The 14,012-nt window shown below is 43.7% G+C and overlaps 1 protein-coding gene and 1 pseudogene across 31 annotated transcripts in view; one reads left to right on the top strand and one right to left on the bottom strand.

Moving 5' to 3' along the window:
* KIAA1217 overlaps positions 1-14,012 on the bottom strand; it is an 839,292-nt gene that overhangs the window by 247,366 nt on the left and 577,914 nt on the right. The gene's annotated exons all lie outside the window — the stretch shown is intronic.
* LOC705979 (large ribosomal subunit protein uL18 pseudogene) lies at positions 3,844-5,255 on the top strand (annotated as a pseudogene). The gene has a single exon (XR_001447013.3). The product of XR_001447013.3 is annotated as a large ribosomal subunit protein uL18 pseudogene (transcript).

Raw genomic sequence — 14,012 nt, 5'->3', positions numbered from 1 at the left:
GTTTCACCATGTTGGCCAGGCTGGTCTCAAACTCCTGACCTCAGGTGATCTGCCTGCCTTGGCCTCCCAAAGTGCTGGGATTATAGGCGTGAGGTACTGTGCCTGGCCAACCTGTTCTAAAAAATAAAGTCTACTTATGAGAAAAGATTAATTGTAGAACTTCTGTTGCCTTTTTTTTTTTTTTTAAATAAACATTTTTGCAAGCAAAGTCCTTCTTGGAATCCAGAAAAGGGAAAATCACTTTAAGCTGAAGTGATCTGGGGATGAAGCTACAGTGTCAGCAGGTGGAGATGGCTGGGGTTTTAGGAATGGTGAGGAGGGAAGATCTCTTTGGGAATGGAAGTTGGAAGGTGCCTGGGGCACTGAGCACTATGCTGTGCGTGGCACTATGGTGACATGGAGAAGGCTGCAATTAAATTTCAGTTTTCCAGATACAGAAAACCTTAGGCTTAAAGTCACTCAATATGCTTTATAATCAATTTATATTTGAAAAGAGATGTGAAAATTTATCTTCCTTAATATTAAATGCTTTAGATAATTTTCTAGGCATTTTTAGGGCTTTTTTGGTGTTTTTAACACCTCAGTATTTAATGCATGATGAAATGTCATTGATACAAAAATAATGACCTGGGTCTAACTTGAAGATGCCGAGACTAAAGAGGAATGTGAGAGCAGGGGGCACTTATCTGCCCCAGCTGCACTGAATTTTATTGTCTGAGATTGCCAGGTTCAAAAGTAGCATTAGGAATGCAGACCTGGCCAGGCGTGGGGGCTCACGCCTGTAATCCCAGCACTTTGGAAGGCTGAGGTGGGCGGATCACTTGAGGTCAAGAGTTCAAGACAGGCTTGCCCAACATGGTGAAACCTCGCCTCTACTAAAAATACAAAAATTAGCCGGGCATGGTGGCTGGTGCCTGTCATCCCAGCTATTCGGGAGGCTGAGGCACGAGAATTGCTTGAACCCGGGAGGCAGAGGTTGCAGTGAGCTGAGATCATACCACCACACTCCAGCCTGGGCAACAGAGTGAGACTCTGTCTCAATAAACAAACAAACAGACGAATTCACTTGAGGTGAGGGGTTCAAGACCAGTCTGGCCAACATGGTGAAACCCCGTCTCTACTAAAAATACAAAATTAGCCGGGTGTGGTGGTGCCTGCCTCTAGTCCCAGCTACTTGGGAGGCTGAGGCAGGAGAATTGCTTGAACTTGGGAGGTGGAGGCTGTAGTGAGTCAAGATCGTGCCACTGCACTCCAGCCTGGTTGACAGAGTGAGACTCCATCTCAAAAAAATAAAAGAAGGCAGACGCCACCCAAAATGCACAGAACAGCCTAAGGAAACTACGCAGGAAACGCAGAGAGAGGGGCCTTCACAGTAGAAACAGAGGCAGGATGTATTTACACTACTCTTAATTCAAGATGATCCTGCCAAAGACAAGAACAGAAGGAATCTCTGGAACACATGTGACAAGCAAATCGAGGGGTGTGGGAGAGGAGAAGGAAAATGGACCAAAAGATCTGAACAGACTCAGGGGGCCATGTGGCTACTTTTCTAATAACTAGCATTTAACTAAAAAAAAAAAATCAGAAATAATTCTCCCAAAAAGAAACTGACCAAGCAGTCATCTCTTTGCACTGTGGGACAGATTCATTTTGTTATCAATTTAAAAGATTTTGAATGCAAAATTCATAACTCATGTTGTCTCACAAACATTTCTCTAGGAGTCTCTGCAGATGCCCAACGAGGAAGATGAGTAACTGGTAAAGCATCTCTCTGTACGTAGTTTGAGTGTTTCAGTGTTTGAGCAAAAGCTTGGTGACTACCCTCTGCGGCAACGAGAAACCATAAGAAGACCGGAAGCACCAGTGAAGCTATAGCTCTTGCATCTGGAATCAAACAAGCAGTAAAGAATCTAGGAGAAAAGTTGTTGCTGGACTTGGAGCTTGCACAGGTTCTGGGGGACCAAAGGGAAGGAAAACAGAGGCAGTTTGGTCAGAGAGAGAAGTCTAAGTGGGAGGGAGCACCACACTGGTTAAATTTCATTAGTTCACAGGGCAGGCTGAACCCACAGAGGAAGCACCAGGGCTGGAAGTATCACTCCAGTACCCACCGCCTTCATAAAATTGTAGTTTATTCATAAGCGTAAAAGTGACTATTGAAAAGGAAAAATCTAGACTGAGTGCAGTGGCTCACGCCTGTAATCCCAGTACTTTGGGAGGCCAAGGTGAGAAGATCGCATTAACTCAGGAGTTTGAAACCAGCCTGAGCAACATAGGGAGATTCTGTCTCTACAAAAAAATTTAAAAATTAGCCAGGTGTGGTGGTGCATGCCCTATGGTCTCAGCTACTTGGGAGGCTGAGGTGGGAGGAGTGTTTGAGCCAGGGAGGTCAAGGCTGCAGTGAGCTGCGATCACAGCCTGGGCAACGGAGCAAGACCCTGTTCCCAGAAAAAAAGGAAAGAGCTCACATGCCAAAGGCACTTATGTTGTTATGAGAAAGCCACAGGATTCTGTGATATTTGGTGTAATTTGATGGACGGGTTCTGTATGGACAAAGCAAGAGTCCAGGGAATTTTAGAGGGAGAGAGTGATTCAAGTCAGGTCAAACCTACAGTTGGTTATTAGGCTCAAAATAATCTAAAGAACCTGGATTTTAGAGCCTGGCCCCGAAATCCAGCCATGAGCAATTGTAGAAAACTCGGTCAACCTCTCTAAAAGCCAGTAAGATAGCTTCATCATTTTCCATTTTTAAGAGTCAGATGGCATTAGTGTTATTATGTATACTATTTACAATTTGTAACATTTTTGCAACTCTGTGCTAGGTGTTTTAAGGTCATTATCTCTAATATTCATTCTGAGCCTGCGGGGACCCCTAGAAGCCAGAATTCAGGACAGTTGAATTCTGGAAGTTGAGAGAAGAGTGCCAAACTCATGCATTAATTCCTGAGCCCAAGCTCTGTCCATTCTGACAAGTTGCCCAATACATGAATTCCCTTCATGATTTTCTCCCAGCTTCTTTTCCTGTGGGACATGTTCTTGCTATTTCTTTTCTTTTCTTTTTTTTTGAGATGGAGTCTTCCTCGGTCGCCCAGGCTGGAGTGCAGTGGTGCGATCTCGGCTCACCGCGGCTTCTGCCTTCCGGATTCAAGCTATTCTCCTGTCTCAGCCTCCTGAGTAGCTGAGACTAGAGACAGGCACCACCATGCCAAGCTAATTTTTGTATATTTAATAGAGACAGGGTTTCGCCATGTTGACCAGGCTGGTCTCAAACTCCTGACCTCAGGTGATCTGCCCACCTCGGCCTCCCAAAGTGCTGGGATGACAGATGTGAGCCACTGCACCCGGCTCGCTGTTCTTTTTTCTAACACTCTGATTAAGTCTGAACCTTTAACTTTTATTATCCTCTGTCTTAAGACAAGAACTAATGAGGCTGTCCATGCCAGCAATTCTCAAACCCATCAGACCCAAGGCCTCTTTTTATATCCTGAGATATAATTATTTAAAAACTTGCTTAGTCACATACATTTAAAAAAAATCAATACAATATCCTATTATATAAAGGAGAAAAAAAAAAGAAAGAAAAATTTATGAACAAATAAGGAACATTTCAATATACAAATGCTCAGGTACAGTGACATCAGGAGCTACCTCTAAGTAGTATCAGTGTGAATTCAGTAGTTATACATGCACACTGATATGAGCAGAGACATTACTGTATAGTAAAGTTCTAAACAAAACAAAGAACAATATCCTCTCAATTGAAAAGGTAACTGCATTCCTGAAAAATTTAGCATATATTTAATTTCTGTTTAGATAAAAAATATTTTTAGCCCTTTTCCCCCAGCTAGCGCCGCTGGGCCTGCAGGTCTCCGTCGAGCCACGGACGCCGGTCTCTGTTCCGCAGGATAGGGTTTGTTAAAGTTGTTAAGAATAAGGCCTACTTTAAGAGATACCAAGTGAAATTTAGAAGACGACGAGAGGGTAAAACTGATTACTATGCTTGGAAACGCTTGGTGATATAGGATAAAAACAAATACAACATACCCAACTACAGGATGACAGTTCGTGTAACAAGCAGAGATATCATTTGTCAGATTGCTTAAGCCCGTATAGAGGGGGATATGATAGTCTGCGCAGCATATGCACACGAACTGCCAAAATATGGTGTGAAGGTTGGCCTGACAAATGATGCTGCAGCATATTGTTCTGGCCTGCTGCTGGCCCGCAGCCTTCTCAATAGGTTTGGCATGGACAAGATCTGTGAAGGCCAAGTGGAGGTGACTGGCGATGAATACAAGGTGGAAAGCATTGATGGTCAGCCAGGTGCCTTTACCTGCTATTTGGATGCAGGCCTTGCCAGAACTAACACTGGCAATAAAGTTTTTGGCGCCCTGAAGGGAGCTGTGGATGGAGGCTTGTCTATCCCTCACAGTACCGAACGATTCCCTGGTTACGATTCTGAAAGCAAGGAATATAATGCAGAAGTACACCGGAAGCACATCATGGGCCCGAATGTTGCAGATTACATGCGCTACTTAATGGAAGAAGATGAAGATGCTTACAAGAAACAGTTCTCTCAATACATAAAGAACAGCGTAACTCCAGACATGATGGAGATGTATAAGAAAGCTCATGCTGCTATACGAGAGAATCCAGTCTATGAAAAGAAGCCCAAGAAAGAAGTTAAAAAGAAGAGGTGGAACCGTCCCAAAATGTCCCTTGCTCAGAAGAAGGATCGGGTAGCTCAAAAGAAGGCAAGCTTCCTCAGAGCTCAGGAGCGGGGTGCTGAGAGCTAAACCAAACAATTTTCTATCATGATTTTTCAGATATAGGCAATAAACTTACAGACAGAAAAAAAATATATATATTTTTAGAGTCCAGTAATATAAACACTTTTTCACCCCCAAAATGTCAGGCCAGATGTTCTAAAGTCACAGCCACAAGTGACAATTCTTCACAGTATGAGACTATCCTACACCTTGCAAGGTATCTAGTATCCCTGGCCTTTGTCCTATTTCATGTACATTTCACTTTTTTCCCATACTAGCTTCTTTCAGTTAAAGTTCTTGATGTGATTGTCCACTCAGACATCTGCCTCTTTTAAACGGGAGTAATTTAAAGACTCCAGTTTCTCTCTTTTTTTAAATTTCTAAATTTTTCATTTTTTGAGACAGTCCTGTTCTGTTGACCAGGCTGGAATGCAGTGGCAAGATCTCAGCTCACTGCAACCTCCACTTCCCAGCTTCAAGCGATTCTCCTGCCTCAGCCTCCTGAGTAGCTGGGATTACAGGCATGCGCCACTACGCCCAGGTAATTTTTGTATTTTTAGTAGAGACAGGGTTTTACCATCTAGGCCAGTATGATCTCGAACTCCTGACCTGACCTTAGGTGATCCACCTGCCTTGGCCTCCCAAAGTGCTGGGATTACAGGCATGAGACACTGCCCCCAGCCTAAAGACTCCAGTTTCTTTATGATCACTGGGATGGGGACTGAGCAACTGGCACCTTCCCTGTCTGTCCATCAAGGGGCATGTGCTGGATGTGTGTGGATGCTACTTCCATTAGGTAAATTCATGGTAGTTACTTACGTCACACTGAGGAGGAAACAGACCACTGAGTATGCATTTAGTAAACATAAATTTAGTCAGCGGATCTGTTTCCTTAACAGAATATGGCTCTGCTGCACTGTATCCTTCAACCAACTGCTCCAATTATTGTGACAAACAAAAGTAGCCCCATAAATTTTCACAATACACCATAGTGGGTGGTCCTGTTGCCTGGTTTTAGCTGTAGACATGTATTCCTCCTTACTTTATATGTTTCTCCCCACTCTTGTTTTATTCCTAGACAGCTAATAAGACTTGAATATCAAATTCTTTCGCATTTTGAAAATCCCAGTGTATTACAGTCTCATGTCCTTCTGTGGTTGGTATCAAGTAAGTGAGAGTTGGAATACTCAGGTGTTGACAGCGACAGAGACCATCCTCCTGTAGCTGCCACTTACTTGGTCCTGAAGATCACAGCTGATAAGATTATAAAACTATACACGTGTAGAGTGCTTATTTTTAGATGCTAGCAATTTCTTCTTTTGCACATAATCTGTATTTAGACCCAATTAGCAAGCTTTCTCTCTATCCTTCTTTGCGAAGACCAAACACTACCCAGTGAGGGTATACAAAAAATGAAAGAAAGAAAAACTACCAAAGGTGGCCCGAAGTAATAAATCCAAGATTTTAAATGAAGAAAAGAGCCTCCATGTTTTTAAGACTCAAAATGGTCAGAGGAAAATGATACACGTTGGGTTACGTTTTCTACGTTTGAGTAATTATGAGGTAACCTACCTCGAAGTCAATGAGAAGAGACTCAATTTTTAATGTGATGTATCCATTAGTTGTTCAATAGCTATCCAGGGAGTCTCTGCTTTATACAAGGTTCTGTGCAATGTACAAAGCCAGAACTCCCAACTCAGGTGCATTGGAATCACCTGGAGGCCCCCTTGTTAAAATGTGGAACCTGGCCGGGCCTAGTGATTCACTCCTGTAATTCCAGCACTTTGGGAGGCCTAGGCAGGAGGACGGCTTGAGAGGCCAGGAGTTTGAGACCAACCAACCTGGGGAACATAGAGAGACCTCTCTACAAAAAAACTTAAAAATTAACTGGGTTTGATAATGTGCATCTGTAAAGTCAACTACTCAGGAGGCTGAGGAGAGAGGATCGCTGCAGTGAGCAATGACTGTGCCGCTGCACTCCAGCCTGGGCAGCAGAGCAAGACCCTGTCTCCAAAAAGAAAAAAGAAAAAAAAAAGTGAATTCTGATCGCACATATCAGTTGGGGGCTGACAGCCTGTTTCTGAGCAAGCTCCCAGGTGACGCCGTTACTGCTGGCCAGCAGAGGACATTTTGAGTACTAAGGCACATTAGGGAATAAAATAATTAAACATGGCATCTGCCTTCAAAGAACTTACAATTTGCATAAGGAGATACATTTTTTTCCAAACCAAACCGAAGAGCCATGTGCCATAAGAGTGATACAACAGGTCAAAGAATTAATTACTCCTGGATCAGGAGTGGTAGCACGTCTGGGATGAAGAAGGTGGCATTTAGGTTGAGTTCCTAGCGAAGGAAGGATTGGTAGCAATACGGAGGTATAGAAGGGACAGGATGCCTGGTAGAGGGGCCAGTGTCAACAAAAAGACCCTTAACCCTCAGGTGAAGAGGGAGAAGTTCCTCCGGGAGGGAATGCCTGTTGGAGGTGTGGATAAAATGGTGAAACAGGGGCCTGAGAAATTGGCCTGAGAACAGCTGGGGAAGCACCCAGGACACGAGTCAAGAAGTCTAGAACTGAGCTTTATTACAACTGTCCTCAGAGCAGTGGGAGAAACAAAGGGGCGGAGGAAAGGAAATAGAGGCTGAAAGACCAGTGAAGAGGCTCCTGAAATAGTCCAGAAGAAATAAATCCTCAAATAGACACAGTCATAAATCTTTGATAAGAAACGAAAATGCTGAACTATTTATATCTGAGTTTCCCATATTGGATCTTACTTGAATAATGACCCATCTTTTCCTCATCTGACAAGCAGTTACCAGCATTTCTTTAAGGGTTAGAGCAAGACAGATCTATTAATTAAAAGTTGTAAGATGATGTTCTTAGAATGCTCACTCCTGGATTATGCTGGAAATAAGTAAGAGATGCTATAATTAGTTTAAGAGACTTAAGATATAAGTTCTCTGTTAACAAATAGTGTCCCACCTAACACAAAGTACTCAGTCATCTTTCATTCTCAGAAGAGGAGGTCTTAGTTTCACTGACCATATGTCCCCTTACTTCAATGCCCAATACTATGTCGGTTTTAGGTCAGCCCAGAAGAGATATATTTCTAGTATTTCCAGAGGAAAGCATCTGGTTTTGAAATGCAGTGAGAGGGGCTGCCTCCAAAATAGTAGTTTACAGAGTGGGAGAATGCAAGGTGTTCCACAGTAGAAAATATTGTCATTTTAAATTCTCCAATTTCCAGATTTTCAGGCAGAGTATGTGTGATTTGACACCCTGGCAACGTGGACAGTGTCCGAATTGCACTTGCCTTTCAGGTCTTAGAGTTTCAGACCCCTGACTCCTTTCCTGTCCCTGTAGGACACATTAGAAGTCTCTGAAGTATGCAGAAAACTAAAAGGAGATCTTAAAGTTTCCATGTTCCTTTCTAAATCCTAATTAAATGAAAACTCTTCTAAGGAAAAAGCTTGCTCTGAAGTAGTTGGTTGAAGTGTACACAGTGCAGCAGAACCATGTTCTGTTAAGGAAACAGATCCACTGACGACATTTGTGTTTACTAAATGCATACACAGTGATCTATTTCCAACTCAGTGTGAACTTAGGTAACTGCCATTAACTTGCCTAATGAAAGTAGCATCCACACACATCAAACACATGCCCCTCGATGGACAGACAGGGAAGGTGTCAGTTGTTCAATCCCTGTCTTGATGATCATAAAGAAACTGGAGACTGTAAACCACTGCCTGTTAAAAGAATTAGATGTCTGGGTAGGCAATCACATCAATAATTTAAACTGTGAGAAGCTAGTAGGGGAAAAGAGTGAAATGTACATGAAATGGTACCGAACTGCCTGAACCAAGCAGGCAAAGGTGGAACCCCAAAGTAGCCAGTCCACCCCATGTGGAAAGGAACCATTTCAAAGACATCGGTAGGAGACCTTCATGCCAGGACACCAGCAAGCTGGCAAAACATCTTGCAAAGGGTTTCTGCACTCCGTCTGTGAGCTTCATTAACAGGCACTCAGGACTGAGAACCTTCCTGTCAGCTGTGGCAGGTGAATAGCCAATAGAGAGAAGCTATTAATTTAAGACACCATTGATAATGAAGTCTACCTTAAGAACAGACAACAAGGGGCTTCAGATGCTGAAGCACAGACACAAGACATCCTGGAACTCCAAGTCCAAAGGGGAATGCTCAGGGCAGAGATCAACAATGAAAGCTTTTAAGCTGAGCCACTCTCAGCCTGATGGCTGCCAAGCCCAACAGCCATCCCTGGTTACACGCTAGAAGAAAAGTCCCTGAGCATATCTGTTGTTTCCTGGGTGTAAAGATGCTAAATGCCAGGTGCTTTCCTCTAGAGTGGAAGGGACAGGGGTGGGGCAGTGCCTGCAGAGGCAGCAAGGTCAAGAGAGTTCATTTGGTTATTGCCATTAAAAAAGACTTCCCAGCCAGGCATGGTGGCTCACGCCTGTAATCCCAGCACTTTGGGAGGTCGACGATGGCGGATCACTTGAGGTCAGGAGTTCAAGAACGGGCTGGCCAATGTGGTGAAATCCTGTCTCTACTAAAAACAAAACCAAACAACAACAACAAAAAATTAGCCAGGCGTGTTGGCGCATGCCTATAATCCCAGATACTCGGGAGGCTGAGGCAAGAGAACTGCTTGAACTCGGGAGGCAGGGGATGCAGCGAGCCAAGATCATGCCACCGCGCTCCAGCCTGGGTGACAGAGGGAGACTCTGTCTCAGAAACAAAACAAAAACAAAAAACAACTTTCTGAGCATGCATTTTGGGTGCATTTTGAAGTGCAGCTTGCAGCATGTAGAAGTTGAGCTTCTGGTTCACGGAGTGCTGCAACTCAAGTATTAGATGCCTGCATATTTCCACATATACTTAGATCATATTTCAGGCCACCTTTCTTCTTTTTTTTCCTAATCCAGGACACGCTCAGTATTCCCTCTCCACTCACACTGAAGAACTTCAAGTAGCGGCTACACTTTGCAGTGCCTCCCACTCAGGCTGCAATATCCTAAGCATTTATCTTCATTCGCTGGGAACTCTTGAAACAGCCCACGTCAGTCATGACTCAGCAGTTTTTCCTTACCGTGAAAACAGCAGAGCAATGGGTTTCTCCATTTTTGGAGTTAATACATTAGCTATAAATGTAATTCCATAGTAGATATGCAACAACAAAAAAAGTCTGGAGCAAATTGTGCCGCCTTTCAGAGGGTAACAGGAGATGTTTGACTCAACATGGAATGTAAGAACCCTCATGACCTCCCCCATCCTTCTCTTTAACCTGTTCATGGTCATGCAGAATAAACCCCTAATACTTTTGATGAGTGAGGCAAATGGCTTTCCTGTAGAGGCAGAGTCATAAGAATGTTCAAGAAAGTTTGTGTGGCCAGCCTGAGGTTCCAGGGAAGAGGAATGGGTATTTGGACTAGAGAAATACAGTGGTTAATTCTGAGCTCTAAGTGATTGGTCCACATTGGTCTACTTCAGTTCCTGGGTCGATGTTTTGGAGTTTTCCATCAGTTAAACAATGTCCACAGTAAACTGCCATGACCATTTAACCTTAACTGCAAACTACATCCACTTAATCCTTGGGGGTCCCTTTCTATTCATAATAATCCAGAAAAAATTTGTATTGTGTTTTATTTCCACAATCATATCTCCTTTAATTCTTCAACAAGCCTTCCCTGATTAGAAAAGCCAGAAAACTCATCCAAGTATCTCTGTTGAAGATCTGGACAAAGTTTTCAAGTATTATTGAATTTTTAATCCACTAAACAAAAATCCTCCAATGTTGTTTCATTTTATTTCAGAGTCTAGTTTCTGCATGCAACTGCAAGGGTAGGGGCCACCTACTTATTATGCTTTATTTATAGACCCATGTGTATATGGGAGAATTTAACATATATAAAAGGAACCCGAATTTTTTAGTCTTAGACTTTCAGGATTTCCTGTATTTAAATAATAGCTGTTGATCTTAAAAATCTGCAAGAGAAATGTAATCCTTAGATTTTTTTTTTTTCTCCAAATCGGAGTAGTAAAGCAAAATGAAATGGGTGAATGCTGTTTGTCAATTCTATGGGGCTATAAAAAAATGGTGTAGTGTGACCAAAAGCATACTTCTGATGAAAGCCCACTACTGGACAGGACACAACCTAAAAGTTACTGTCCCCACAGACTGCCTTACAAGTGTCCTCACACTCCAAAGAGGAGTGGGAGGTAGAAGTGAAATGATTGAGTGAAGTTTTCTTTTTCTGAGATGGAGTGTGACTCTTGTTGCCCAGGCTGGAGTGCAATGGTGCGATCTTGACTCACTACAACCTCTACCTCCCGGGTTTAAGCGATTCTTCTGCTTCAGCCTCCCGAGTAGCTGGGATTACAGGCACCCATCACCACTCCTGGCTACTTTTTTGTATTTTTAGTGGAGACAGGGTTTCACCACATTGACCAGGCTGGTCTCGAATTCCTGACCTCAGGTGATCCGCCCACCTCAGCCTCTCAAAGTGCTGGGATTACAGGCATGAGCCACCACGCCCAGCCAATTGAGTGAAATTTTCTAAGACAACTGTCGGTCATATCCCACAGGGGACTGGGCTCTAGGATAGCCCATGCGTACATGGGAAGAAAAGTTTCCTTGGGTCTTCTTGTCCACAAGACAACCTCAGGGATCTCTTCCTATCCCAACAACCTTTGTCTATCTCAACAACCATTGTGGTCAACAAGGAGGAAGCATTCCAAAACTTGTTCACACAGAACAATTCAAATATAGATGATGGAGGAAAAACAAACTTTGAAAAGAGGGCAAAATTTGCTATTCCCACTGGATTTATTTTAAACAACTCCCCGCCACACACAGTAAAAGGTCTTAAGAGAGCCATCATGGCTGGGCACGGTGGCTCACACCTGTAATCCCAGCACTTTGGGAGGCCAAGGCAGGTGGAACACCTGTCAGGAGCTCGAGACCAGCCTAGCCAACATGGTGAAATCCTGCCTCTACTAAAAATACAAAAATCAGCCAGGCTTGGTGGTGGGTGCCTGTAACCCCAGCTACTTGGGAGGCTGAGGCAGGAGAATCACTTGAATCTGGGGGTGGAGGTTGCAGTGAGCTGAGATCACGTCACTGCACTCCAGCCTGGGTGACAGAGCAAGACTCCGTCTGAAAAAAAAAAAAAAAGAGACACCTGTTTATATTATGCTTTGTTGAAACTCTCTTCCTGTTGCATTATTGTGATAAGGTGAAAGTTAGCAAAAAAGAACTTTTTTTTTTTTTAAACTCATACAACCTCACCTGAGAGATGAATGACAAGTAATATTTGCAGGTACAATTTTCAGTATACTTTCACAATTCCAATCGATTTCTACTTTGGGGCACTTGTGATTTTCCAAAACTCTAAAATCCATTGAGAGAAACTGTGATTAAAATCATGTTTTAAGAGTTACTCTTAATATTTTTAATGCAAGTAAGAAGCTTTCTTCTGGGGAGCACATTTCCCATTAATCCTCACTCTTATGCAGATAATGAGCTCACTGTTCATTGATGATTTGGGAGTTCTACTCCCACTCTCTCTTCCCTCCAATTTCTGCCACCACCCTGAGGGTTTCAGGGCCCTTAGGACAGGCTTGTCACCTCCAGGTTCTTTGGCCTCCAGGTTTTTTGGCCTCCTTATCTCCTAGGACTCTTGCCTGGCATCTGCACATGAACCGCCATCCCTTGGAGCTTAGTATTGCTCAGAGCTGTTACTCTACGTCTGAAATCTTCAATTCTATTCTCTTCGCTTTTGATCACAACCTGTTGATTCCCACAATCCCCGAATCTTTGACCATCTGTATCTTCTTTCAGCCTACTCCCAAAGAGGCTGGGTGCCATGATCTAGCACTTGCCCATACTTTTCTCAAAGCCTTCACCTCCTCTGACCACTTACCTTCCCTCCTACCACCCCCACACAGCCCAATCTCAATCCCAGGGGGTCCCAGCATCCTTTCCTGTTCCCACACTGGGTCGCTGGTCATTACTGAGACTACCTACCAGTGGTCCCTACCCTTGCCAGGGCCCTAGTGACAATCCTCCTCAACATTCTCCTCTCCTTCCCGCATGGAAACTCCCTCAAGCCTGTTCCTTCTCTTCCAGTCTCCTTTCTCATCCACCTCTTCTCCCATTATCAGTGGAAGATCTTTGTTGGAAAATTCGAAGGCAAGCAGTAAACCTTCTCCAACTTCCTCCTCCTCCTCCTTCTCCTCCTCCTCCATGAAGACAATTCAGCCCCAACTCCAATCTTCCATCATTTGCAGTGGAAAAAATATTTTCAACCCTCCTCCTCCACCTTTTCCTCCTCTTTCCCCTCTTAAAAGCAAATCCACCCACCAACTGTTTCCATGCCTTCAGAGTCTCTCCTCTCAGGCCTCTGGAGGGCCCACACATCTCACAACCTTCACTAGTTAACTCCTTCCTTTCACTGTCCAGCTTCCAGGAGCATCTATATTCCCATGTCCCCTTTCTGACCCCTCAATCAGTCACCACCCCAGTGCCTGTGCTCTCCACTGAACCAGCTCTTCCCAAATTTGCAGGGTCTCCTAGTTGCTGAATGCAACAGCAATGGCAATATATTCATCTTAATGGTTTTATATTATTATTTTATTTATAATACTAAACTGAAACATGTTTATAAACTTGGCATAGTATGAGGCAGGTAAGAGCCAGTAGAGAAAAAAAGGGTAAAAAGTATAGGAAAACATGTATGGGCATGCTCAGGTACACAGTAGGGGATTAATATATGGCAGCTGTGTAAATTGCAGGGCATCTAGAAGCAGCTTTGCATAAGATGAAACTCAAACTCTTCTCATTGGACTTGTCGAAAGTGCAAATTGGATATGTCACTTCCCTAATTACCTTTTAGTTGCTTCCCAGTGTCTACAGGATTAAGTCCAAACTTCTTAACCAGGTACTTCATTGATTCAGCCCCAGCTATCTCATGTCCAAGCAGGTCCCCTACACACACTGTGCTCATTAAACTCTGCACAGGACATACCATGATCTCTTTGCTTCCAAGGGACTCTTCTGTGTCTGGCAAACTAAGCCTCAGCCTTCCCTGATCCCAATTGCCTCTTATCCTTTTGTTCCCTCCAGTGTTCCCATACTCTGTTTCTCCGGTCTCCCTGCATGCTTTGTCCCTTGAGCGGGCATTCACATCCTATACAGCAATTCTGTGCCATCTCTCCCACTAAGGCTTGAG

The sequence above is a fragment of the Macaca mulatta genome, chromosome 9, assembly GCF_049350105.2.
Source record: "Macaca mulatta isolate MMU2019108-1 chromosome 9, T2T-MMU8v2.0, whole genome shotgun sequence".
Lineage (NCBI taxonomy): Eukaryota > Metazoa > Chordata > Mammalia > Primates > Cercopithecidae > Macaca > Macaca mulatta.
The sequence above is the reverse complement of the archived record's forward strand: the minus strand, read 5'-3'. Positions and strand labels throughout refer to the sequence as shown.